Source organism: Equus caballus, chromosome 16, assembly GCF_041296265.1.
Source record: "Equus caballus isolate H_3958 breed thoroughbred chromosome 16, TB-T2T, whole genome shotgun sequence".
NCBI lineage: Eukaryota > Metazoa > Chordata > Mammalia > Perissodactyla > Equidae > Equus > Equus caballus.
The window spans coordinates 95,906,593-95,934,087 of NC_091699.1; the positions used below are offsets into that span (position 1 = coordinate 95,906,593).

The 27,495-nt window shown below is 37.2% G+C and overlaps 1 long non-coding RNA gene across 1 annotated transcript in view; it reads right to left on the reverse strand.

The window, feature by feature from the left end:
- LOC138918284 (uncharacterized) overlaps positions 1-26,904 on the reverse strand; it is an 81,794-nt gene extending 54,890 nt beyond the window's left edge. Inside the window, exon 1 of the long non-coding RNA XR_011427416.1 lies at positions 26,798-26,904. This is a non-coding gene — a long non-coding RNA (uncharacterized lncRNA). The remainder of the gene's footprint in view (positions 1-26,797) is intronic.
- Between the last annotated feature and the right edge of the window lie 591 nt (positions 26,905-27,495).

Below are 27,495 nucleotides of genomic sequence, written 5' to 3' on the forward strand. Positions count from 1 at the left end.
CAGTTTTAATATTATATTCCTTGGAGAAAGTCTTTTCGCAATGATGTAATTAGGAGTTTTATTGGCGTCATGTACTTGTAACACCAGTTCCTTCTCCAGATTTGGGAAGTTCTCAGCTATTATTTCTTTGAACAAGCTCTCTGCTTCTTCCTCCCCATTCTCCCTCTGGAATACCTATAATCCTTATGCTGCTTTTCCTAATAGAGTTGGATATTTCTTGAAGAGTGTCTTCATTTTTTTAAAATCTTAGTTCTTTCTGCTCCTCTATCTGCAGCATTTCTATATTTCTGCCCTATAATTCACTAATTCTGTCCTCCATAACAACAGTTCTATTTCTCATGGTTTCTAGATTATTTTTTATCTCATTAACTGTGTTCTTCATATCCAGAATTTCTGTTTGTTTGGGGTTTTTTTTCCAAGTTTCAATCTCTTTGATGAAGTATTCCTTCTGTTCATTAATTTTATTCCTGAGCTCATCGAACTACCTTTCTGAGTTTTCTTGTAACTCATTGACTTTCTTTATGACAACTGCTTTGACTTCTCTGTCACTTAGACTGTAAATTTCTGTGACTTCAGGATTGGTTTCTGGAGACTTGTCATTTTCCTTCTGCTCTGAAGTGTTACTGTTGGTCTTCAGGGTGTTGATGAGTTGATGAATTGGCCCTTTGCCAGTGCATTTGTGGTAGTTTCAGTTTGCAGATTCCACCTGCCACCATGGGGGGTGAGGGGAGCTGGGGCTGTATTTTCTCTTCCCACCCTGTCTGCTGAAAGTTGTGCGAGTAGGGCTATTCTGCACTTATGCAGGCTGGCTGCAGCTGCTCTGCAGGTTGTGCTCACATGGGCAGGGCCTGTGTGCTGGGCAGGAGGGTCAGGCACCATAGGCAGGGCCTCTATGTATGGCAGGGGACCAGCTCAGCTGCTGCCCACTAGGAAGGAGGGGTGCCTATGTGAAGGTTGAGCTGCCACTCGCTGGGACCTATGGGCTGCTGTGCTCCATGGTCAGGGCGCCTTCTAAGCAGAGGCATGGCCATACTTTTTATATACTTTTTGTCTTTAATACATTTACACAGATTTTTATCCTCTGTTACAGACATTTCCTTGCATACAACAGCATTAAGCAGTTGTTTGTTGAAATTCATGAAATAAAAGATGAACATAGAAAAGGTCTGAGAAGACAATAATCTGCTCTGTAATTTACAGGAAGCAATTACGTCAAACAAGTATAATGATGGTGAGGAAGAACAACACCTGAGCTCACTGAAAACCTTATGAAGGCTATTTGCCAGTTTCCCTTGCTGCTTCTATTTAATCTCTAGGGAATTATTGCACCACAGCTATTTATTACATAAATTTCATCTGCTATATTTAACATTGTAAAAAGTTAGAAAAATCTCAAATTTGGTTTTTAGTTCATTCTATGGTGTATATATGATTTTTGTTACCTCTTAGATATGGGGACCAGCAGGGTCAAAACTATGTTAATGGCAGAATTCTAGTATGACATTTTTTATTGATAACTCTGTAAAAGTCTTTTATCTATGAGCTCGATGAATTATTCTCTGTTTTTAAAATTTATTTCAAGAAAGTTTTTGGGAGGGATGGATTATAATTATACAAGTATACATCCTTACACATTGGCAGCTATCTAAAATTTTATGTTACCTTCCTTCATTCCTGCAATCTTTCAATCATGCAGTCAAGAAATTTTAGCTGAACTCTTGCGATGTTCCTAATACTATGACAGGCACTGAAAGTCAAACGATAACTAGAAAATGTTGTCAGATAAAGTACAGGATTCTCAGTTAAATCTGAATTCTAGATAAAAACATACTTATACTAAAAATTATTTTTTATCTAAGATTAAAATATAACTGGAGGTCCTGTAATCTTATTTTACTTTATTTTATTTATTTATGCATGCTTACTAAATATGACAACCTTAGTAAAAATAAACACTATTCCTGGTCTGTTATAATTTGAAGTCTAGTGAGAAAGGCAGATTCTAATCAAATAATCTTACAGGTGAAAAATTAAGACAGATAAGTGTTACCAAGCACAGGTACAGAGCTACAGAAGGAGAAAATAACTGGGAGAGAAACCTGGTCAGGAAGGGGACATCAGGGAGGACTTCCCTGTGGAAGCAACAATGGCCCTGAGTTACTATGGGGAGGGAAATAGATGCTCTAACACTGTTACTTTTAGATGGCAATTTTAAGTTCAAGGGGGAAGGGTCTAACCTCAATGGTGCGAGCAGTTGAAAGGCTGTCTGCTCACCGTGATGCAGAAACAGAGCTTTGTTTCAGGGATGACCCACTGTCTTTCCCATTTGGTATCTGACTCATACTGAAGCTGGAGGCCACAGGTTTTAGCCCTGTGCATAAAGGTGGCGCATGAGAGTTCAATTTCAACATTCAGTTCCTAACACTACGGACATTTTCTGAGATCAGAGAAGAGAAGGTGCTTGCCCCATCAGGCCTTTTGGCCTCTGCTTCTGCCAGAAGTGAAAGGGAACGTGCCTGGTTCTAGGGAGGAGAGGAGACTTATTCAGCACAGGCTGGTGGGAAAAGCACAAATCTGTGAACCACACACCTGGGAGTTGCCAGACAGGATTGATGCAAGGAACCACACCCTACAGTGCCTCTGGCGGGATTCAGGCTCTCAGACTTGCCCAACTAACTGCCCAGCTTGTAATTCCTCCCTCTTTCCAAGTTTCTCTATGCATGTAGTATAAAAAATGGTCTTGTATAGTTTGCATTAATTATTCAGGTTTTGAATATGATCATTGTTCGTCATCATCATCACAAAGAGAGGAGTCCTGCCCCAGGTTTATATATTCATTCCCATTGTTCAGTCTCCTGTAATTATCTTATTTATCTTTATGATGTCTGCTAAATAAAAGGAGGAGTGATAGCTATTATACCCATTTTTATGGATGCAGAAACTCTCTAGGTGAGTGGCCTAAGTCCTTGTTCCGACAAATCCACAGCAGGACTGACTGTTGACCTTATCTCCCACCTTTGTCTGGAGTTGTACCAAGCTAGTTACAAGTGCAAAACACACATTGACTGACTGAAAAATAATTACCTTGGAAAAATATTAATAAGTACAAATAATATTAAATCACAAAGTATGTGATCGATTAGTTAAAACATCAAAGTAAACTGACATTTATAACTATGTCAAAAATGCCACTTGTTAAATTATAAAATTATATGATTCCATGATTTTATTATTATGGCAATGGTATTATTATTGACTACAGCTCTTTGGACCCCAACAGGAGAATATGCTCTAAATTTTACTAATAAATTATGTGTATTAGAAATCTGCAAATGTGAGAATATTTGTTTTTCTCCACAATTGTGAAGTATTTTTTATTTTAATAAAGGAATGGATCCCTTCATAAAAACTGATGCCCAAGGGGGAAAATTGAAGCAATATGTGTTTTTAGTATCTCAACCTCTTTGTACAGCATTTTGTTTTCTAAATAACAGTATTTTTAATAATTATGTGTATATCTTATTTTATAGCAATTTAATGTACATTTGACTCTAAACTGATGTAACTATCAAATGTATAAAAGATCTATGGGTTTTGTAATTATCTAATGCTGTATTTTTTTTAAAAAGCAAAGACTTTATTTTTCTGGGAAAATTCTAGAAACTGGAGTACTTGTGGGTTTTTGGGAAGCTTTTGTTTATTCAACTTTACGAAAGCTAAAGAATTCCCTGCTTATAACTGTAAACTCTACTATTGAAAGCCTGTCTCTCTGTGTAGGTTTGTATCTTGTTTCTTTGGAAAATGGGCAAGTAAACATCAAAAAAGAATGATTATTTCCAGGTCAAACATCAAAAATGATTTTACGTTTTTTTCCAAATTGCACGTGTTCTTTGGAGCTGCCATAGAGACTGCAGCCAAAAGGGCTCTGGTCCCTCCTCAGTCCCTCTCTCTGCAGTCAAGCCACCCCACTGTCATCTGTACCAGGGGAGGTTTCAAATGAAAAGTGTTCCCATAAAAACAGTGACATTAGGAATTGCAGGGCAGAAGAATATCCCCCCAGAGATACCAGACCCCCAGCACGGTTTTTTCCATCTGCGTATGAGATATGCCCACCAGGTTTGAAATTAATTGCCTCAACCTTGAGGGTCTTTTTTATAGTGAACATACATGTGGTTGATGAGAACGTGCTGATCTATTTTAGATAGACTGAGAGAAAGAGACAGAGAAAAAGAAAGAAAGAAGGAAGGAAGGAAGGAAGGAAAGAAGGAAAGAAAGAAAAAGAAAGAAAGAAAAGAGAGAGAGAAAAAAAAGGAAGGAAGGAACAAAGGAAACAAAAAAATATTTTACAACTGCTTCACACCATCTTTGCAGTTGCACAGAATTCCCTCTTTAATAGCGTGATGTGTAAGATGAAGGGCACCCAAGCCCAAATTTTGTTCCAAGCTCCAGGGTGCCAGCAACTTTATACAAACAATCCTGTGATGTTGATATATTGGCTCTATTTTACTGATGAGAAATCTGAAACTCAGACAGATATTGAAGTAAAGGGATCTTCCAGCTAGGCCAAGAAGAAGGCTTTCTAAGGCTTTCCTGTTGCCCACATGGGTCTGTCAGACAGATTTCAGACTGAGAAATGTGCAGGACTGTTTAGCTGAGAAGCAGAACAGTGAAATGTCTTTGGAAGCAAAGTGGATCTAACGGCAGCATTCTGGGTTGAGGCGCTCAGAGTGGACACTTTAGATGTTGATGGTGGTTAAGAAAAGTGCCCCAAACAGAAATTTGTAAAGGAATTTAAGAAAGCACACCCTAGCCTTCTTCTTCCTTTGTCCAGTCCAGCCCTACTGCATGCCTGCCCATCAGATGTAGGTGTGCAAAATGATTGGGTGGTGCCAAAGCCAAAAATCCACCTGCTTCCCAATTTTATGTAGAGTAGTGCTGTTGGTGCTGTTGGACTCTGGTTTATGTGGACTCCACCGCTGCAAGATTTCCCAAACTCTGCTGAACTTCATCGCTTCCAATCGCTACCGCTTTCAATTCCCAAATTTCTACAAACTCAAAAAGCTCCTCCTGTGATTTGTCCTGTTGCAATTTGGTTTCTTACTATCGTCATTGCTTCATCTGAATATTTTCTGAAAGAGTCTTAGAAAAGTTAATGTTTTATGATGTGCCTTTTTGCATTACAGTAGTCCCCCCTTATTAGCAAGGGATACGTTCCAAGACCTCACGTGGATGCTTGAAACCACACATAGTACGGAAACTTACATATATTGTTTTATCCTATACATAAATACCTATGATACAGTTTAATTTATAAATTAGGCACAATAAGAGATTAACAATAAAAATGGATAATAAAATAGAATAATTATAACAATATACTGTAATAAAAGTGAAGTGAATGTGATCTCTCTCTCATGTCTTGTACGGTACTCATCTTTCTTCTCATGATGTTGTGAGATGATGCAATGCCTATGTGATGGGACGAAGAGAGGAGAAGAATGTAGGCATTGTGACGTGGCGTCAGGTTACTACTGACTTTCTTACTGTACGTCGGATGATGGATCATCCATCATGATTGTGCCAATGGTTGGGGATCCCACCAAGAGATGATTCAGGTCCTAGGCAGTGTGGCGTGAGATTTCATCAAGCTACTCAGAACAGCATGCAATTTAAAACTTATGAATTATTTCTGGAAGTTTCCATTTAATATTTTCAGACTGAAGTTGACCATGGGTAACTGAGACTGTGGAAAGCGAAGAGGTGGATAACAGGAGACTACTGTACTAAGAAGGAAAGATCATCTAAATTATATTTTAGTGCAGACTCACCATTGACTCTTTACAATAAGCACATTCCAGCAATTAGTGGTAGTATCACATTTCAAAAGCCTTGGAATTATTTCACTTGTCATGATTTTGGATCCATTTTTCAGATTCTTACCTAAAATTAAACTACTTCCATGATGGTATGGTCTTGATCTCATAATTAACACTACCTTCTCTCTTTCTATCATTTAAACTTACTACAAAGAACCAAGAGAGAAAGTGACTAGATCCTAGAGAATTAGTTCATTATACAAGCTTCATTTTGGTAGAATAATATTTTGGATGTTCTTACTAATTCAGAAGACATTATTGCCTAATGGGAGTACTGGAGTAACAATGCTTACCAAATTCCAGTTTTGTTTTACCTGAAGGAAGTAAATTGGCCTTACAAATTTTTTTCATCCCCAAAGCCCCAGTGCATGGTTGTATATCCTAGTTGTAAGTCCTTCTAGTTCTTTCTATGTGAGCCCCTGGCATAGCATGGCAACTGACAGACTAGTGACGTGGTTCCATGACCAGGAAATGAACTTGGACTGCCAAAGCAGTAAGAGTGTCAAACTTTAACTACTAGGCCATTGGGGCCAGCTCTGTTTTTGCAATTTTTTAATCATCCACGACTGATGTCTCAATGTTTTCCTAAAGATTGCCATACTAGCACTTACATGCAGAGAATATTTTAATCCAAGTTAGGAACCATTAGGACCTAAAGAAAAAGGTAGTGGGGGGAGATCTCAACAGACCATTACCTGACATTTAACAAGGGTATTTGGAAACATTAATTCCTGCAAAGGGGCAGAACCCACTGAGGCACTATGCATTGATATCTGAAATAATTCTTTCCACCAGTGTTACAGGTCACCAACAGTAGAGGCCCTTCTCACCACAAATATCTGCTTAGTTTTTTATCTCCTTTATTCAACTTAAATGGATTTTGTAGAAATTTGCTGTGTCACACTTCACGTCATAAACAGAAAGGTGTGTCTTTGGACCAACACCAAGGAAACCAAGAGAACACATGAAATGGACTATCAAGAAAAGTCCTTTGTAATTATGAAGCATTATGACATATTGTATCCTGTAAGCATCTGGACACATTCTAAAGTTATAAGATATGCATTTCTTCCCTGGTGTATGATGCTTCCTTACACACTATAACAATAATCTTGTAAATATTAGTATTTTACTCGATTGTATTGACTATTATCTTTATCACGTGTCCTTTCAGTCTGAGAAAAAAGCGAACTAATAAAATAGATATTTCCATTTTGCATAAAACCATGATGTTAAAGAGAATCAATCATAGAATGACATTATTTATGAAACTTCTGATTTGCTCAGATGACTGGACCCCAAATAATAAGACTAGTTATGAGTATAACACCCAATTAATATTCTGAGGTCCCAAGAGAATTGACTTGCTTAAAAAATTAAAACGAAACAATGCTCTATGTTACATTTCTGTATCTGTTGGATTTAGTTTTTGCAAAAGTATCTATCAGAGGCAACTCTTCTATCTTCTTAGTTTAGTGGCTTGGAGTAAGAAGGAGGTGAAAGCAGTGGGAGGAGAGAATAGCGATGGCAAGAAATTTTGAAATCTAATAGAAACCAAATAGTTTCTTGAAAATCATGCTCAAGGCCAAATTTTTTTCATTGTGAAAGAAAGAAATAATTTCAGTCAAGTTTCATATAGTATTCAAAATATTTCCATGATGTAACTGGTTTCTTGGGAATATTTTTGCTGTTTTCATTTTATTTTTTGGTTGCTGATATGTCTGTTTGCTTGTTTTGAACCTAGGATTATATGCAGAATCTCAACAATGGTAAACCATGAGATTCGGAGAGCCTTGTGGAGAGCAATCTGGCTCAGTTAATTTCTAGGATGTTTGTCTGGTTGCTAACAGACTACTTAGATATTGAAGTTTAGCCCAATTCCAATTATGCAAATAGAAATCACTCGTGGCCTAAGAATTACATCCTGGTGTCATGTTATACCAGAGGGAACATGGAAACAACCAGTCGTCAAAGAGTTTGAAAACCTGTAGCTAAAATTAACCATTACACATTCCAATGTAGAAAGCTAAGCTTGGATATTGAAATACTTGATAGTGGAGGAGGCTTGAAATTACCCAAAACAGCCCACTAAAACAGACCATCGTTTCCAATTTCTCCATTCCTGTCATTGTTGCCAGTGTTCCCCCAGTTAGCCAGGCTCACAACATTTAATTCCATGCTTTGCTCGACATCCTAAGCGATCAGGCACCTTTCTTTTCAGCTGTACCCAAAGTAGCCTGATCTTTGTCATATTTTTCTCATGGCATTTTAATAGGCTAATTGTGTCCCCTGTCTACATTCCTTTTCACCAAAGGGGAAAATATTGCTTGTTGATGCTACTTTGATCTTTCTTAAAAAATAGACGGTTGGTAGATAGAGAGATAGACGACAGATAGATGATAGTTAGGTGATATATAGACAAATATATGATATATAAATAGATGATACATAGATAGATATAGATAGATGATATAGAGTCTATTGTTTGGGATCCTGATAACACCTCAGTCTAGTATTCAACCTCTTTCTCTCTCCTAGCCCCACTGTCTGAGATCCTTATAGTTATAGTCACATCTCCTCAAGTTACCGCCATTTACTCTTTGCCTTTTCTTGCTCTTGTTCCTTCCTGCTATCCCTTAGAATGCTCAGCTTCTCTCTATGTGTACAGTAGTTCTCTCTTATCTGCAGTTTTGCTTTCCACAGTTTCAGTTACCTGCAGTCAACTGCGGTCTGAAAATACTAAATGGAAAATTCCAGAAATAAACAATTTCTGAGTTTTAAATTGTGCACCATTCTGAGTAGCGTGATGAAATCTCCCACTGTCCGTCTCCGTCCCACCTGGGACATGAATTATCCCTTTGTCCAGTGAATCCACGCTGTAGATGCCACTTGCTATTAGTCACTTAACAGCCCTCTCGGTTATCAGGTTGGCTGTTGCAGTATTTCAGTGCTTGTGTTCAAGTTACCCTTATTGTACTTAATAATAGCCCCCAAGCACAAGAGTAGTGATGGTGGCAATTCAGCATGCCGAAGACAAGCTGTAAAGTGCTTCTTTTAAGTGCAAAGGTGAAAGTTCTTGACTTAGTGAGGAAGGAAAAAAATCGTATGCTGAGGTTGCTAAGACCTACAGTAACTGCTATTACAATATATTGTTATGATTGTTCTTTTTTATTATCAGTTATTGTCATTAATCTCTTACAGTACCTAATTTATAAATTAAACTTTATCATAGGTCTTTAGGTATGGATAAAACATAGTATATATAGGGTTCAGTGTTGTCTGTGGTTTTAGGCATCCACTGGGGGTCTCAAAACATAGCCCCCATGGATAAGGGGGGATTACTGTACATCTAAATTCTAAAATGCTAAGACTAAAGTGGAGTTAAACTTCTCTGAAGCCATCTCCAGAAATTTACACTTAAGTATCTTCTCTTTACTGTTTGCACTTGCAGAACATTTCAGGAAATGGCCAGTATCAATATACTTGTTTTCAAGTAGCTTACTGTATGGAAGTTAAATTAGGGATGGACTGATTCTTGTATTTCTTTTCTGTCTCACAAACCAGAGATTTTTAGATTGCAGGTCATGACTCACTTACAGTTTATAAATTCAATTTAGTTCAATAATAGGCCTTTTTTCAATAAAGTAATAGATTAGAATAGAAAATATAAGAGAGTGGTGCCTACGTAAGGATGAGTATTGATTTGCAACTCTTTTGTTTCAGATAGATCGATTGATAGATCAATAGATGGATAGCTGATGGAGACATAGATAGATGGAGAAATAGAGAGACAGACATTTGTATTTTGCATCCCAATGTAAAACGTATTTTTTACTGTGGATCATAGTCATAAGTGTTTTTTTAAAATTTACCAAAATCATGTTTATATTCATTCATATATTGAGTTATTCATCCATTCAACATGTTGACTACACTGGAAATATAAAAAATAATAAAATAGTTTCTATCTCTGAGAATTTAGCATTCTCTTAAGAGAAATTGATATTATAAAAGCTATTTTAGTGTGATTATATAAATTCCAGAATGCAGAATACAGACCATTTTCTGGGAACGCAGAGGAAGAAGTAGCAACAGTTCCTCAAGAGTCTGCTGTTGACCACATTCTTCATTCTTCTGGGAAGAAATCAGCAAGCTCAGTTTTAATTAAAATATTTTTTAAGATGTTAGTCCCATGTCCGTTTTCTTCTCTTCTTCTAATGTTATATGGTTATTGGCAAATATTTTGAACTAGAGTATAAAATTCTGTGTGGCAAAGTTGTAAAAATAATAAATTCCTTTTTAACAGGCTTGAACTATTTTTAAAAATTGATACTTAGACATACTTCAGAAAAGCTGTATCTATTTAGGGGAATAAATTGACGGAAAAAATTGACCTCCATAAAGTTGCCCTTCATATGAAATGATAAAACTTGGTCAAAGTAAATCATCTGTCTTAATCTTTTGTCATATTATTAAAATAATATGCAAACATATTGCAACATAATATAAAATTTTAGCAGTAGTGTACACAAGAAATTCCATATAGATAAATATTGATGCCTAAAAGACATATCGATGTGTCAAAAATATTTTGTAAATACAGCAGATTTAAAATAATAGAGACTGGTACTATGTTTTAATTTTTCTTTCCCCAAAATGCAATATACTTAGAGTTGATTGTATCTACCTTAAGAGCCAAATAAAGAAATATTTTTGTAAGAGGATTTTAAAAACACTTAAGAGTCTCTTTGACGTAGCAGAAATTAGAATTCCAGACAGATTAAAAAAGAAAACAGCAGAGTGTCCTTCTGCAAATGGAACAAAACACGCCACCAATTTTTAAATAGAACGCTTTCTTGACACCCCATTAAACATCCCCCAAATGTGCGACCTATCTGCTCCCTTGGATTCTTCTGACGTGCTTTTTGAATCGGTGGTATTTATTCTTTCTCCAGCTCTAATTAATTTCTGTCATTATTCTTCACTTGGAGTCCATTAGAAGTTTTTATATGTTCTGGTTCCAACACATAGTTTTAGAGTCAAAGAGCGTCTCTGGACAGTTAACGTCTATACATACTGCCCTCCCTACGCTACGGCGTTAACTGGAGCTCGTTTTCCATGTTGTGCTGCTAAAGCTTCTTGTGCAGCACATTTCCTACGGCTAAATCATGCTATAAAGTCATGGGGAACTGTTTGCTTTATTTGAGAAATCAAGGTCCAGAGTCCAAGCCTCTGAAGTTTATGCCCATATTAGGAGGTTGACTGAATGACCTAAAAAAAAAGAATTCTCTATTTTATTTAACTTTCTGAAACCACTTAAAAATTTTATTAGTTAAATTTTCAATACATTACATTTATATTAATAAGTGTAAACTCTAGTAATCAAATCTCCAGGTCACTAGTTTTTCTAGTGAAACAATCTAGATTTATTTGCTAAGAAGTTCTGGGTTTCTCATAATGAATATTATGTGTGTGTGTTATAAATCTGAGAATTTGTATATGATCTACAAAAATTAGTTTTATATATTGAAAATATCTATTTGCTTCCTTGAGATTTTTCTCTTGGAGATTGCGTAGCATTTTTAGATATAATCAATTTGTCTTAATTCTTCTATCTCCTCTGGTATAAGATATATGGTTAATTCATCCAGACCAAGAAATGATAGCGAACAGTTGTAGAGAGGTTTATACTTTCAAAGACTCATCTCATACGCCAATACAGTGGATTCTTCTAATAATCATATGAACTAGACATAGCATGAAATACTTTTGTTGCCACTTTACAGAGGAAAAAACTGAGGCCTAAATAGGTGAAGACATTTGCTTAAGAACTAGGTAGTAAAAGGTGGAGATAGGACATAAATCCATTTCCTGTAACTCCAAATTCCATGTTTTGCATATAACCTGAGTATATAAAACAGCAAAACCCCAGTTGTATTAGTGGGAACTCTCCAGAGAAATAGAATCAAGAGGAAACATACAGATAGATATAAAAGGAGATTTATTACAGGAATTGGTTCCGTCATTATGGAGCCCTGGAAGCCCTACAACCTGCCATTTGCATGCTGGAGACCCAGAAAAGCCAGGGGCATAATTTAGTTCTTGTCCAAAGACCTGAGAAAAGGAGACTGATGGTATAAGACCCAGTCTGAGCCCGAAGGCCCGAGAACCAAGAGTTTCAGTGTTTGAGGGCAGGAAAAGTTGGATGTTTTGGCTCAAAAAAAGAGCAAAAATTCACCCTTCCTCCCCCTTTTTGTTCTATTCAGGCCCTGAATGGATTGGATGATGCCCACCTGCTTTGGTGAGGGCATCTTCTTTACTCAGTCTACTGATCCAAATGCTAATCTCCTCCTGAGATGCCCCACTGAGACAGACACACCCAGATAGAATGTTTTACCAGCTATCTGGGCACCCCTTAGCCCAGCCAAGTTGACACATACAATTAACCATCGCACCAGTATATTTAGAATTGTCCACGGCTGCTGACAATATGCTGAGATTCATTGTTTGAAAGCTTCATAAAGTCCTATTTCTGCCCAGATAACTAAACCCTCTCTACTCCCTTATCTCTTCACCTCTACCTAGCCTGTCTGCCTTGGAGTTTCTTTGTCCTGAATCCTATTTGATGAGAGTTTGGGAACTTGCGGTGGTGAAAAACTCTGAGAAACCCAATGTTAAGTTAGTACCTAGGGAGGAAAATCTGGTCAGGGGATGGATCTTCTGGAATTTAAGGGCCTTCTGTTGCTGAACTCTGTGCTGAGTGCTCTCCATATGGTAATGCTCCTATAACAATTGATGACTTAGGCATTCGCAACTCCACTTTAGGATGAGTTAGATGAGATATGGAAATGTTGCTGCCAAATTCCCTGGAGACGCAAGTAGGAGCCTGGCATTCAATGCAGCATCCATGTGGCCCGAAGTCCAGGATCTTTCCACTATATCTTTCTGTAGGAAGATGCCTGTAAGAGTGTTTGTTCTGAGATGTGGATTTTCTGAAGAATGTTGTTGACTTGTTGTTTTGTTGACCTTTGTTCAAAAGTATAGGAACATCCAGTGTTTTTTAAGCAAGGAATTTATATCAGCCATTATTTTCACTTAACTAAGTAGACAGCCTGACATATACAATGAGCTTAGAACTTCCTTGCTCAGATCATAGGAAAGGATTTGCTCTGAGAAACTGTGCAGACTGTAGTTATCAATGAAGACTGAATTGAAACCAAAGGCAATTTTTATGACAACTGTCAGAGAAAGTCAAGGTTAAGCTTCATCACATAATGTCGGTTTATAGATTAGCTGTACTCTGTAGATGACATATTTAACTCATGAGAGCTTTTGCAAACCCAGCAATAAGGCGGGAGCTGGCAAAGCATAGCTGCTAGGTGAGGACAATCAGAAAAAAAGAAAGGCAGAGGGAAATCCTTGTTAAAAACTTAAATAAGCATCTGTCCCTTCAAAGAAGTTGTTCAGAATTTCACACCAAGCCACCTAAATAATATAATTCTAATGTCCACACTAACAGTTCATAATTCATCTTTTTAAAAAGTCCAAATGACTCTTTAACTCTTATATTTATTTTTTTGTTTGTAGCACATGACACTTCAGTCAGATATGTTGATTCTGAAACAATAGAGACATTTTAGAAATAGACTAGTGTGAAGTCAGGGAGATCGACTGGTCTGTAACTAGTAGTGTTCACACAATAAATCAGGACTCCCATGTTTATAGAGAAACATATACAAGTAAAACTCATCTTAGGAAAGTCAAATATATAAATGTTCAATTTACAAAATAGATAAATCATGCTTTATTTTCATTGTAGAAAGGATCTATTGCCTTCCTTCTAATGCAGATAAAATCAATTTCAGTTTATCAGGACAGCAGGAATATTTGCCACCAAACGTCCCAGGCTCTAGTGAGTGTTCAATTTGAAGAATGTTCGTACTTGACTGTTGACTTCATTTTTGTAATTGCTTTAAAAGCATCGCCCTTTATCCCCCAAAAGTCATTCTCCTGCCTAAATTTCTAAGTAGACTTGAAAGGTATTTTTGTATATGCAGCATTAAAATATGTACTGATCTTTCAAACTTAAAGCATCAGGGGAAATGTTCTTTTCCGCAGAGCAACTGGCTCCAAGAACAAGCTAGACTGAGGACCAATCTTCAGAATGCTTGGAACTTTCACAGGACCCCAGAGGAATCTCCCTGGCTCAGGCCACTCCTCCTGTTCAGTTACTTCCCTGGGAATTATTAGACTTCTTTTTTCTGTAGTGTGGAAATATTAACCCTTCCAATGACTTGCTCTTGAGTCAAGTGATAAAAGTACATTGACTCTGTTTGTTTTGTGATTACCCTTCATTTTTCAAGTGGCTAAAGAGATTGAATAAATCTTTGTGATAAAGTAGTTTCCACCCAACATCTTAATCTGCTGACAGATGAGAACTAAAAATACCTCTGGCATAAAAGTTGCAGTGGAGAAACCAAATAAAGAGTCATGTTCACCAACCACTGGAGAATCCCCCAAAAGGCAATACATCTCCCATAACGGATACAGTCATAATGTTAAAACTACTGGTGAAAAAAATCTCACCATAAACTGAGGAAAGAGTACAAATATTTTAATGATAAAACTACCAAAGCATGCTTTTCATCTTCAGGCTTCTATGAAATGAACTATGACCATAATATTTTGGTGCAAAAAAAGACCTTACAGTAAAAGATCATAAAGAGTGTTTTATGCTGACAAAAAATTATCTTCATATTTTTGTAAAACTTTTGAGCTTGACAATTTCAAAACTAATGTTGGGAAAATCAGCCAAAAGTTTACAAAAAATAAAGTTAGATTTCTGCCTCACATAATATGATAAAAAAAATCCAAGTGGATAAAAGAGCCTAAATCCTAAACCCATAAGAATCACATACTAATAACTGTAAAAGTAGAATGAACTATAGATATATGTATCTATAATCATGATAGGGGAGGATTCTCCTAAGAAAAACATAAATGCTAGAATTCATCATAAAAATATTCAATATTTACTTTAAGAAAAGATTCCTTAAACAAAGTTAAGACAAATTATAAACTGAGCAACATTATACAAAGTGAATATAAAGGATTAATATTCAGAATATATAAAGAGCTCCTGCAAATCAATACAAAAGGACAACCAAATAGAAAAATCAATGAAAGAACAAAAAATACAAGTAATAAATGTATGGAAATTATAAATAAAATAAATTTAATAAAATTATAAAATAGTCATAAACTTGTGAAAAGATATTTTCCCTCCTTAATGATAAGGGAGATAAAAATGAAAATAACGTTATGTCTTTGTTTGACCATTAGATTAGTAAAATATTTATAAGACTGCCAATATCCAGCATTGGAGAGAAAATGAACATTTATAAACTGTTGGTAGGAATATCATTTAGTGATTCACGCCTTTTTAGAAGCAATGTAGCTGGAACATTCTTATTTTAAACATTAATACCAGGATGAATTCAGTAGTTTTGATCCTAGGGATCTATGCTAAAAATCTAGTTGTATAAAACTATATGTATCAGGGATTTGAATATGATATTACTCATAATAGGGCGCAAAATGTTGAGACAACTTAGACCCTGGGTTCTAGAGTCAGACAGCCTGTGGTCCAATCAGGGTGCTTTATGTACTAACTAGATGACCTTTTATTTGACTCCTTGATTTATTCATCTGTGAAATATTTGAGACATCATAAGGATTAAGTAAGATTATACAAGAGCTTGGACCTTAGTAGCAGAGAATACACATTGTACCAATAAACTCAATTAAAATCACATTTCCCAGCCTTGCTTGCATCTAAGGATAGCCAGGTGACACACTTCTGGTGAATGTGATGCAAGCAAAAATTTCCCTGAGCAAGTACGTTAGTTCCCTAGGCTGCCCTAATAAAATACCACAGACTGGGCAGCTTAAACAACAGATGTTTATATTCTCACAGTTCTAAAGGCTGGAAGTCTGAGATCAAGGTGTCTTCAGATTTAGTTTCTTTCGAGGCCTCTCTCCTTGGCTTGCAGATGGCCGTCTTCTCCCAGAGTCTTCACATGGTCTTCCCTCTGTGTGTGTCTGTGTGCTAATCTCCTCTTCTCGTAAGCAACAGACACGTTAGGTTAGGGCCCACTATAATGAGCTCATTTTAACTTATTTAGCTCTTTAAAGTCCACATCTTCAAATACAGCCACATTCTGAGATACTGGGAGTTAGGACTCCAAAGTACACGTTTAGCGGGGGGACACAATTCAGCCCATAACAGCATGGCTTCCAGAAAACATCTTAACGGTGTCATAAACTGTATTTGCATGTTGTATTTCTTCCTTCATTCTGCTAAGAATGTGGATGAAAGGGGTGAAGATGGAATGGCCATTTTGTGACCTTGAAGGAAAAGCTAAAAGAATCTCAGAATCCTTGACCCGACATTCTCAAACTGCCAGAACGTCATCAGCTCGCCTTACCTCTGAACATCTTGATAAGGGGATGGTTGGTGGGGAGTGGGGGAGTTAGAACTTATCATGTTACTTAGAATTCCTGTTACACGTAGCTAAACCCAAATCCACACTGAGATGAGTAGCGTTCAATAAATTCTAATTCCCAATAATTATAATTAAAAGCTTTTTAAAAAAAGAAACCTAAAGATCCATCAATAGGAGACTGTTTTAAAAATAAATTAATCCATATTATGAAATATTATACAGCTAGTAAAGAAAAACACAGGGAAGATCCATATCAACTAACAAGTAAAATACTCCAAGATCTATTGTGAAGTGAAAAAAGGAAGTTGCAGAAAAATAGATGCATTTATTTTAAAACTATACATAAAGTAACTATGTGTCTAAACGCAGCAAAGTTCTATGGGGACACAGAGCTGCATTATTTCAACCTTTAATAACAAACATGTATTAGTGCACTAAAATACAATCAAAAGGGAAATATATTTCGTAAAACTAATCAAATTACTCCTTTCCTTGCAATTCTGTACAATTTGTACAGAATGCCTCAATTAAAATTTTTGAATTGCAAAAATCAAACCATATCTTAAATCACTAATTGACTGAAAAAAAACAAATTTTACTATAAACACTAGAACTTTTACTTCGTTAGGAAAGATGCCACAAACTACTTTAGGGGCTGTTTGCATCATTCTTTTGAGAACAAATTTTTAATTTAAACTGGCTTTCCATGAAGGGACAAGTCTGTTTTCTGAAGAGTTTAATAAATTATAAATGTTGTAATAAAATTATATTTAAAGAGAATTCCATTTACTGCATGACAGTGTGAGGAGTATCATGGACCCATTCTCTAGTGAAACTGGTAAAAAAATATTTTAAAAGAAACAACCATTTAAAGACTTTGGAAATGGTCTGAAGTGCATACAGCAAGTGAAGAAATATTGATTCAAGAAAATCTACTAAAACTCACTAAGAACAGTAAGAATCTGTGGTATTTGAACAAAGTTGAGTTCCCTCCCCACTCCCCCAGATCGGTGAAACAGAAATGCCAGTCGGGACAGGTGAACCTGAGAACACATGGCTCCCTCTGCCTCCCCAGCTTCCAGTTAGAGGACTATCTTGCTAACAGGGGCAAGATGTCAGCATTTCACATTCTGACTCATCCTGTTGCTGAGGAAATGCCAATTAAAACTCCGTTGATGGTTTTTTGCAGAAATAAACAAACCCATGCTAAAATTCATATGGAATTTCAAGGGACCCAGAAGAGTGGTAACATTTTTTAAAAAGAACAACGTTGAAGGACTCACACTTTCTGAGTTCAAAATTTTACTTAAAACCTACAGTAATCAAAACTGTGTGGTTCTGGTATAAGAGTAGTCAAATAGACCAATAGATTAGAGTTGAGAACATAGAAATAAACTTGTACATCTATGGTCAATAGATTTTTGACAAGGATGAGAAGACTATTCAAAGGAGAAGCACCAGTCTCTTAAACAAATTGTTCTGGAAAACTGTACATCAACATGCAAAAGAATGAAATTGGACCTTTACCGTGCACAATATACAAAAATTAACTCAAAATGAATCAAAGGCCTAAATTTAAAATCAGAAATAGGACTCTTCAAAGAATGTATAGATTCATATACACATGACCTTGGACTTAGCAATGGAATCTTAAATATGACACCAAAAGCACAGGCAACAAAAGAAAAAGTAAATTGAACTTGATTAAAATTTAAAACTTTGGTTCATCAGAAAACACTAGCAATAGAGTGAAAAGATAACCCATTCAACAAATGGTGCAGGAACAACTGAACATCCACATGCAAAAACGTGAATCTAGACACAGATTTTACACCCATCATAAAAATTAGCTCAAAATAGATCACAGACCTAAATGTGAAATTCAAAACTGTAAAACTCCTAGAAGGTAATATAGGAGAAAACCTAGATGACCTTGGGTATGGTGATGACTTTTTAGATACAACACCAAAGGCACGATCCATGAAAGAAATAATTGACAACCTAGACTTCATTAAAATTAAAAACTTCTGCTGTGCCAAAAAGTGTCAAGAGAATGAGAAGACAAGCCACGGACCAGGAGAGAATATTTGCAAAAGACTTATCTGATGACTATTATTCAAGATATACAAAGAGTTCTTAAAACTCGACAATAATTAAACTCATTAATAAGAAAACAACCTGATTGAAAAATGGGCTAAAGAAGATATACAGATGGCAAATAAGCATATGAAAAGATGCTCCATGTCATATGTCATCAGGGAAACACATTAAAACAATGAGATATCACCACACGTGTATTAGAATAGTCAAAATCTAGAACACTGACATTAACAAATGCTGACAAGGATGTGGAGCAATAGGAACTCTCATATATTGCTGGTGGGAATGTGAAATGATACAGCCACTCTGGAAGACAGTTTGCTTGTTTCTTACAAAACTAAACATACTCTTACCATATAATCCAGCTCTGCACTCCTTGGTATTTATCCAAGGGAGTAAAAAATATGTCCACACAAAAACCTGCACAGAGATGTTTATAGCAACTTTATTTATAATTACCAAAACTTGGAAGCAACCAAGATCTCCTTTGGTAGGTGAATAGACAAGTAAACTTGGTACAACCAGAGAATGGAATATTATTCAGCACTGAAAAGAAGTGAGCCATCAAGCCATGAAAAGACACAGAAGAACCTTAAATGTATTCACTAAGTGAAAAAATTCAATCTGAAAGGTCTACATACTGCATGACTCCAACTAGATGACATTCTGAAAAAGGTAAAACTATGGAGAAAGTAAAAAGATCAGTGGTTGTCAGGGGTTGCGGGGAGAGTGAGAGGAATAAGCAGAGCGTATAGGATTTTCAGGACAGTGAAAATACTCTGATGATACCATAATGATGGATACATGTCATTAGACATTTGTCCACATCCAGAGAGTACAACACTAAGAGTGAGTCTCAATATGAACCGTGATCTTTGGTTGATTATGATGTGTTCATGTAGGTTCTCCCATTGTTGCTAATGTCCCGCTCTGGTGAGGGCTGTTACTGCTGAGGGAGGCTGCACATGTGTGGAGGGGCAGGGAACATAGAGAAAATCTCCGCGCCTTCCACTCAATTTTGCTGTTAATCTAAAACTGCTGTAAAAAAGTTGTCTTAGAAATTTTTTAAAAAGACAACCCACAGAATGGGAGAAAATGTTTGTAAATCATACATCTGATATAGGATTAATATCCAGAAGATATGAAGAACTGGCACAACTCAACAATGAAAAGACAGAAAAAAAGAGTAAAAATAGTCAAAAGACTTGAATACACATTTTCCAAAAAGATATACACGTGTATAAATGGCCAATAAACACGTGAAAAGATGCTCAACATCCCTAGTCTTTAGGGAAATGCAAGTCAAAACTACAATGAGATACCATCTCACACCCATTAGGGTGGCTACTATTGAACAAAAAACAACAGAAAAGAGTAAGTGTTGGTGAGGATGTGGAGAAATTGGAATCCTCATACATTGCGGTGGGAATGTATAATGAGTGGTGCAGCCATTGTGGAAAACAATTTGGTGAGTCCTTAAAAATTTAAACCTAGAATTACCATATAACCCAGCAATTGCACCTCTAGGTATATATCCAAAAGAGTTGAAAAGTGGGACTCAAATACTAGTATGCCAATGTTCATAGCAGTATTATTTACAATAGCCAAAAGATAGAAACAAGCCAGTGTCCATTACCAGATGAATGGATAAATAAAACGTGGTATGTAGATACGGTGGAATATTGCTCAGCCATTAAGAGGAATTAAGTTCTGATACAAGCGAAAATATGGATGAACTTTGAAAACATTAGACTGAATAAAATAAACCAGATGTGAAAGGACAAATATTGTGTGATTCCACTTATATGAAATATCTGGAATCGGCAAATTCATAGAGACAGAAAGCAGGTTAGAGTTTACCAGGGGTTGAGGGTGGGGCAGAATAGGGGGTTATTACTTAATGGGTACAATATTACTGTTTAGGAGTGATGGAAAATTTTGGAAATTGAGAATGTTGACGGTTGCACAACACTGAGAATGTAATTCATGCCATTGACTTGTATACTTACATGTGACTGAAATGGGAAATTTTGTTATACATATTTTAGTATAATAAAAACAGTGAAAAACAAAACAAAAACTGTTTTGTAGAAAACATTATTAAAAGAATGGAAAGACTAGCCACAGACTGGGAAGAAATATTTGCAAAACATTTATCTGATAAAAGATGTGTATGCAAAGTATACAAATAACACTTAAAACTCAACCAAAAGAAAACAAATAACCCAACTTAATAATAGTCAAAAGATCTGAACAGACACTTCCCCAAAGAAGATAGGCAGATGGAAAATAAGTATATGAAAAGATGCTCAGTATTATTTATCATTATGGAATTACAAGTTAAAACAACAATGAGCTATCACTACACACTTATTAGAATAGCAAAAATAAAAAACACTGACACCACCAAATGTTCTCGAGGATGTGGAGCAACAGGAACTCTCGTTCATTGCTGGTGGGAGTGCTGAATGCTACAGCTACTTTGTAAGATATTCTCGCAGTTTCTTGCAAATAAACAGAGGCTTATCATAAGATCCAGCAATTGCACTCCTGCGTATTTACCCAAATGAGTTAAAAACTTACGTCCACACAAAAACATACACACAAATGTTTAGAGGACTTTATTCACAACCATCAAAAACTGAGCACGACCAAAATTTCCTTCAATAGTGACAGGATAAACCAACTTGGCACATCATTAAATGGAATACTATTCAGTGATGAAGAGAAATGAGCTCTCAAACCATGAAAAGACACGAAGGAACCTTAAATGCATATTGCTAAATGAAAGAAGCCAGTCTGAACAGGCTACATACTGTATGTTTCCACAAGTATATGACAATTTGGAGAAGGTGACACTATAGTGATGGTAAGCAGATCGGCGGTTGCCAGGGCTTCAGTGGGTGGCAGAGGACAGCTGGGTCATAGATAAAACAGGAAATTTTAGGGTGGTGGAACTATTTTGTTTGACACAGTAGTGGTGAATAAAAGATGCTAAGTGTTTGTCAAAATCCATAGAATTTTATACACAAAGAATAAATTTTGTTGCATAAAAATCTTTAAAAATCATTTAGGAGCTTGGGGGATTCCCAAATGCAATACAGAAAGTGACAAAAGAATTTAAATGTATTACAAATCGTAACTTGGAAGACATTCTGCAAAATAACTGACCAATAATCAGCAAAACTGTCAAGGTCATCTAAAACTATTAGAATCAAGAGAAGTCTGAGGAGGCATGACTGTTAATCTAATGTGGTGCCCTGGATGGGATCCTAGAACAGAAAAAGGAAATTGGGACACAGTTAAGAAAAAGAAAAGACAAACCACAAACTAGGAGAAAGTATTTGCAAAATACGTCTCTGATAAAGAACTTGTATCTAAAATATACAAATCACCCTTAAAACTCAACCACAACAACAAAAGAGAACAAATTTAAAAACTGGGCATGGGGTACATTTAAACTCCCTGTACTATCTTTGCAATAATTCTATAAATCTAAAACTGTTCTAAAATAAAAGTTTATTTTTTCAAAATGCTTAATAGTTTCATATCCACTTAAAAACAATCCAAATATAGGACTTCATCTCATCTTAGAATAGACAAGTTGGGACAAAGCAGTGAAGCTCATTTATGCTGCATTGCTCCTGGAGAATGAGTGACAGTCTCTTGCTTGTTTGATTTTTCCCTAATGCCAAGGTGTGTGTGTGTCTCTGGGCATGTGGAGGGACAGTGGAGGAGGGAATATAAAACATTTCTTCCATTTTATGATGCTGCTTTTTCACTTTTCAAATTTCTAAAGCCAGGATGTTTTCTACAATTGATGGAAACATTTAACACAGAAGAGTTTTTGCTCGATTTGCTTTGGTTTCTCTTCTGTACTGCTGTTATTAAATCAGCTGTGCATCTTACAATCTATGATATTTTATAATGAAGATGGTATGGGGGCTCCATACAAGTGTAGAGAACAATCATGTCCTTCCCAACAGAATTTTCAGTTCCCGTTTCAGTTCACATGACAGGCCAACTCTCCCCCGAGGAGGAAGTCTCATCTGTTTATTTTTATACGCACAGTTGTACTTTGTTAGCGCATGGGTCAAGGTCTACTGAACACAATTTTCCCCTTTACCTTTAAATACCATTTCACATGCATAGGGCCAAGGTCTTCTAACTGTCACCAGCCAAGTAAAAAATACCTCCAGCTGAGGGTGGATGAATGCTGTACACTTTTTTGTTTCATATCAAGCTCTAGAGAACCGATTGTGATATTTGGGTAATTAGTATCAATACTGAAACCTGTCCCAGACCTCAGCAAAGGTGAAAAATAGGTGACATTTGCCTTTTTTGCTAGGCACACTCTCTCACAGATGGATGCTGCCATCCTCCTCTCCTCCTTAAGGCCCCCAGCTGTTGATGGAGACTCCTTGAAGCGGATAGCCATCCACACTCCTCAGGGAAAGATTTAATATCAGATTCCCTCCCTAAGTTCTTGCATCCATGGTTTCACACCTATAGAGACTCCTCCCTCCTTCCCGATGTTACAGATGGCATCTTTGACAATGTATTAATACTATTATATTAACACAGGGGTTAGCAAACTACCGCGAAGGCCCAAATCCAGCTTGCTGCTTGTTTTTGTAAATAAAGTTTTATTGGAATGCAGCCACGCCCACGTGTTTGATATTGCTCAAGGCAGTGTCTGCTCTTCAATGGCAAAGTTGAGTACTTGCGACAGAGACCAGCCTGTAGCCCACAGGGTCTAAAATGTTGACTATCTGGCCTTTTACATAAAAAGCTTACTGACCCATATTTTAATATATCATTTGTATTGGGGCATAAGAGTAATTTAGGAAGTCATTGATTTGAACGGGTCCTAGTGTGTAACAGGACGTGGCCATTACATTCTACCTGGCTTTTAGTTTACGAGGGCGTTGTGGAAACAATCCATTAAGCAAAAGCTGTGATAATAATGTTGAGATAGAGCTTATGAAATGGAGAATGCTGAAAGCACGGGCAGCCAGCATTTCAGCAAGATACCTGACAAATATATCGTGCTGGACTTATGGTTGAGATTGAGAAGTAGTGGTCAAATTGCTGCAAGACTGGGTGGATTTCATAAACGTTATTTTAAAATAGTTTATGCGAATCCAGATAATGATCATCTGGTGGTATACTTTACACAGTCCCGCTTTATTAAATAGCTTTATTACAGACCATTGTAAAGACTTTGCTGCATGCTGATTAAACCTGTAAATAAAACATTTGAGAGCAATGGATAACATATTTACTAACAGAATAGTGATCTTAACAGATTGAAACAAGGGGCTAACTATACCCAGATGTCATCTAACAGGAGTTTAATGACAAGTCCTCACTGTGGTACGCAGAACCCTTCGTGCAGCTGAAAATATGGGTTTCATAGCTTAGCAGCCTGTGTAGGAAAGGTATTAGGGTTCAGCTGACGGTAAACTCAATACGATTCCCCTTTGTATGGCAATTGCCAAGGAAAGTTCGTTATATTATTATACATTAATCAGAAATCCTGTCTAGAAGGAGGGCGGATAGAGTCCTACGAGATCCAGATAGCGTGTTGTGTCGTGTTGACTGTTGACCTTTCAGAGAAATTCTCACAAATTGGAGCAGGTCTAAAGGAGACCAACCAGAATGGCAAGGAGCTCGAAATTAAGTCATGAAAGTGAATGCAATAGAAAAGAACTATTGGATCTGGTGTCTTCAAATGTTTCAAGAGAGGACCTGAAGTTTTAACTTTGCCTGTAGCACTGATCTTTGGTTCAACATTAAGTAAACAAACCAAGGAATAAAGAAACAAACATACCGTGAGAGTTGACTCAAAAGACTCATCTGAGTGAGGTTACATTCGTTATCCCCGGGGTGATAAAAGCAGACCACGAGGTTCATTCAGGGTTGGAAATTAAACTAAGTTTTTCCTAAGACCCCCCTCCTTAGGAAATTGTAAGATTCATAGTTCTTTAGCTTTCAAATGCTGAGTTGTTGATGAGGTTTACAGGACATGCCTCACGACAGGCACTTGCCCTGACATTCTAGCCCTTCAGGAGCTGGCTCCTCCCCGCATATCCACCTTGGTCTTCCAGTTTGCCAGGCTTGCGTCTTACAAAACTGGGGAGACATAATCATTTCTGACCTGCAAACACAACAATTTCATATTGTGAAATCTACTAATATAAATTTTCTCCAGGCATGCTTTAAGTATTTCAACCTGCAGGCATATATAGTTCTGTTTCTCCAACATGGGGTAACTCACCAGGACATTCTGTCTCCCCCTCTGCTTATCTAAGACTCCCTTTCTTTTAAGGTTCAATTTGTCCACTCATCTAGGAAGTCCTCTTTCGGGATTCCAGCAGTCTGATTGTGTCTTTAGGATTTCTCAGCCAGGACAAATGATACTGCTTTGCCTGGTTATTTGCCTTTTCCTACATGAGCCCTGGCTCTTATGAGTGTCATAACCTAGCTTGCACTGACCTACCATGTGCTTTCCCACATGTTAGGGCCTCGGTATGTAGCTGCTGATGATAAGGCTGAAAAGTCCACTCTGCCTCTGAATAGAACTGATCCTGAATGAAACAATGTAATGAGGTAATTCCTCACAGATTCCCTGACCCATGAGTCACTACCAAATGTGATTATTATACAGTTCTCATACTTTGCAATCACCAGAGACAAAGCTGAGCATTTGTAGGTACATGCATATTAGGCAGGCTTTTGGCAGGGCTGGTACTCGGGTTGTTTGTGCAGAATTATGAATTAAGCAGTTCTGCCAAGGCAGATCTAATGTTCTTTTTCTGTGCAATGAAGAAAACCTTCAATTTCTACATTCACTTCCCTTTTCATCCCTTTCTCTCCCTGAAATTTGTTTTGCAAGAACATTTTAATGCATTTATCTCTTTCTCTCAGCTTGTGAAATTACTCATCCCTGGGATGCATAATTGAGAGGTGTCCAATTACCCCCATGGGATCAGAGGCTTTATGAATCACTCCAACAGGAAAAAAAATGTTTGTAAAAGAAGCACTAGATTTATAGGAAAAGGGCACAAAGACTTTCTTAATAACCCGGGCTCTTGGCTTGGGCAGGCCTCCCAGGGAGAATTTCTATACATGCAGGCTGCAAATGACGTACCATCAGCAGCATTTAAATGTGAAAGTGCCCTCGTGCAGGCAGCTGGTCTGTGACCAGGAATTTACAGGGTACATTTTCATTGCTTTCTTCTCCTCAGAAACCTAAGACTTTGACACATTGGAAGGGGTTGTCTTTAAACCTCAGATCAGTGCATGGCAGATCTTTAAAACTGGAATTACAATTCACCAAGCAGAAGGACTCACATGGCCTGGGAAAGGAATAATTATCTTTAAAGGAAAGCATCTAGGACGAGTTGGCCGACTGTGAAGCTGAAATGCTCTGTGCCTCGTTCAGGAAACCACAGTGATTTCTTACTACGTGGATGGTTACTGCGTTCTACTTGAAATCAGGGGTTTTATTTTACTAACAAGAAGTTCTGGAGTTCTAGATTCATCACAGTCAAGACATTGTGTGTGTGTGTGAGGTCTTTATAATTTAATATATATTCATTAAAATCGTTTTAGGCTATAAAGAAACATTTTTGAGAACACTAGTGGCTCCTTGTTATATCAGGAATTATTGGAATTTCGCTAAACGATTTTTAGTCTAGTAAGCCCCTTTAAATAAAATGGCTGATATTGGCAATAGTGTTGGGCCTAGGAAAAGTATGATTTGTGGCTGAAAACACTAAGAATTCTGGTTCTCTATAAGGTTCTCCCTGGTGCTCCTCTTCTCTCCATTTTCCTTTTGAAGTATTCTAAGATATTTACTTTTTAGAAACTGCTTTCATGAAAATATTGGAAGCTCATTCAGATAAACGGAAATGAATCATTGAATGTAACAAAAAATATCTGAGCTGCAACGGGGACTAGAATCCCATCTAATCCAACTGCTTTATAATTCCATGGAAATGAAACATAGTCCAAAAAAGTTAAGCGTGCAACCAAACTATTGAAAAGCATGAGTCATAGAAATATCTCCGTTCCTTCTCACCACCACCCTTTTAAGTCTGTTTTATCAAATACTTCTTCCCTGCTCTGGGATGAAATCTTAGGCTGAAAGTATTGCTTTTCCAGCTACTGTCAGATATTAACCAACGGTGTGAAAAAAATAGTCTAATTTTTCAGACATTAAAAAGCTTAAAATCTGTATCAGGCAACTTAGGTTACCGTAAGAAAATACCATGGATTGGGGGCCCTAACCAACAGAAATTTATTTCTCACAATTCTGGAGGCTGAGAAGTCCACCATCAGGCTGCTGGTCAGCTCAGTTCCTGTCAGGATCTCTTCCCGGCTTGGAGATGGCCACCTTCTTGACGTGTCCTCACATGGCAGAGAGACAGAAAGAGACGAGAGATCTCTCTTCCTCTTCTTATAAGGTCACCAATCATTTCAGATTAGGCCCAACCCTTATGACCTCATTTAACTGTAATTACCTCCTAAAGGCCCTACCTTCAAATTCAGTCACACTCGGGGTTAGTGCTTCAACACATGGATTTTAGGGGACACGATTCAGTCCGCAGCAAGATCGAAGCCTCACTGTCTTCTCTAATTCATAGCTAAAGTTTGGGGAAGGGATCAGCTTTGCTCGGGTTTATTTTATTATTCTTCCTGGCTTTTGCACTCCTCTCCTATTCACAAAGGTGCCTCGCTCCTCTGTGGTGTAGAGGAACGATGGAGAAAAAAAGAAGGGGGAGTGGTATCAACAAGTTCTCTCTCAGCTGTCTCCATGCATGTGGGGAAATCTTAAAGTGTTAGTAATTGTTAGGGTGTCTTTGGAGGTTCTTCCAAGATATGTCCCCTTGACAGGGATCCTGCTGAGGACTCCAGGCAGTGTGATGTCTCCTCCAGCTGACCATGTACGACGCCTTCCAGCTGTCCCATAGACTCTCCCTGTTGTGTCACCTCACCCTTCCTTTGAC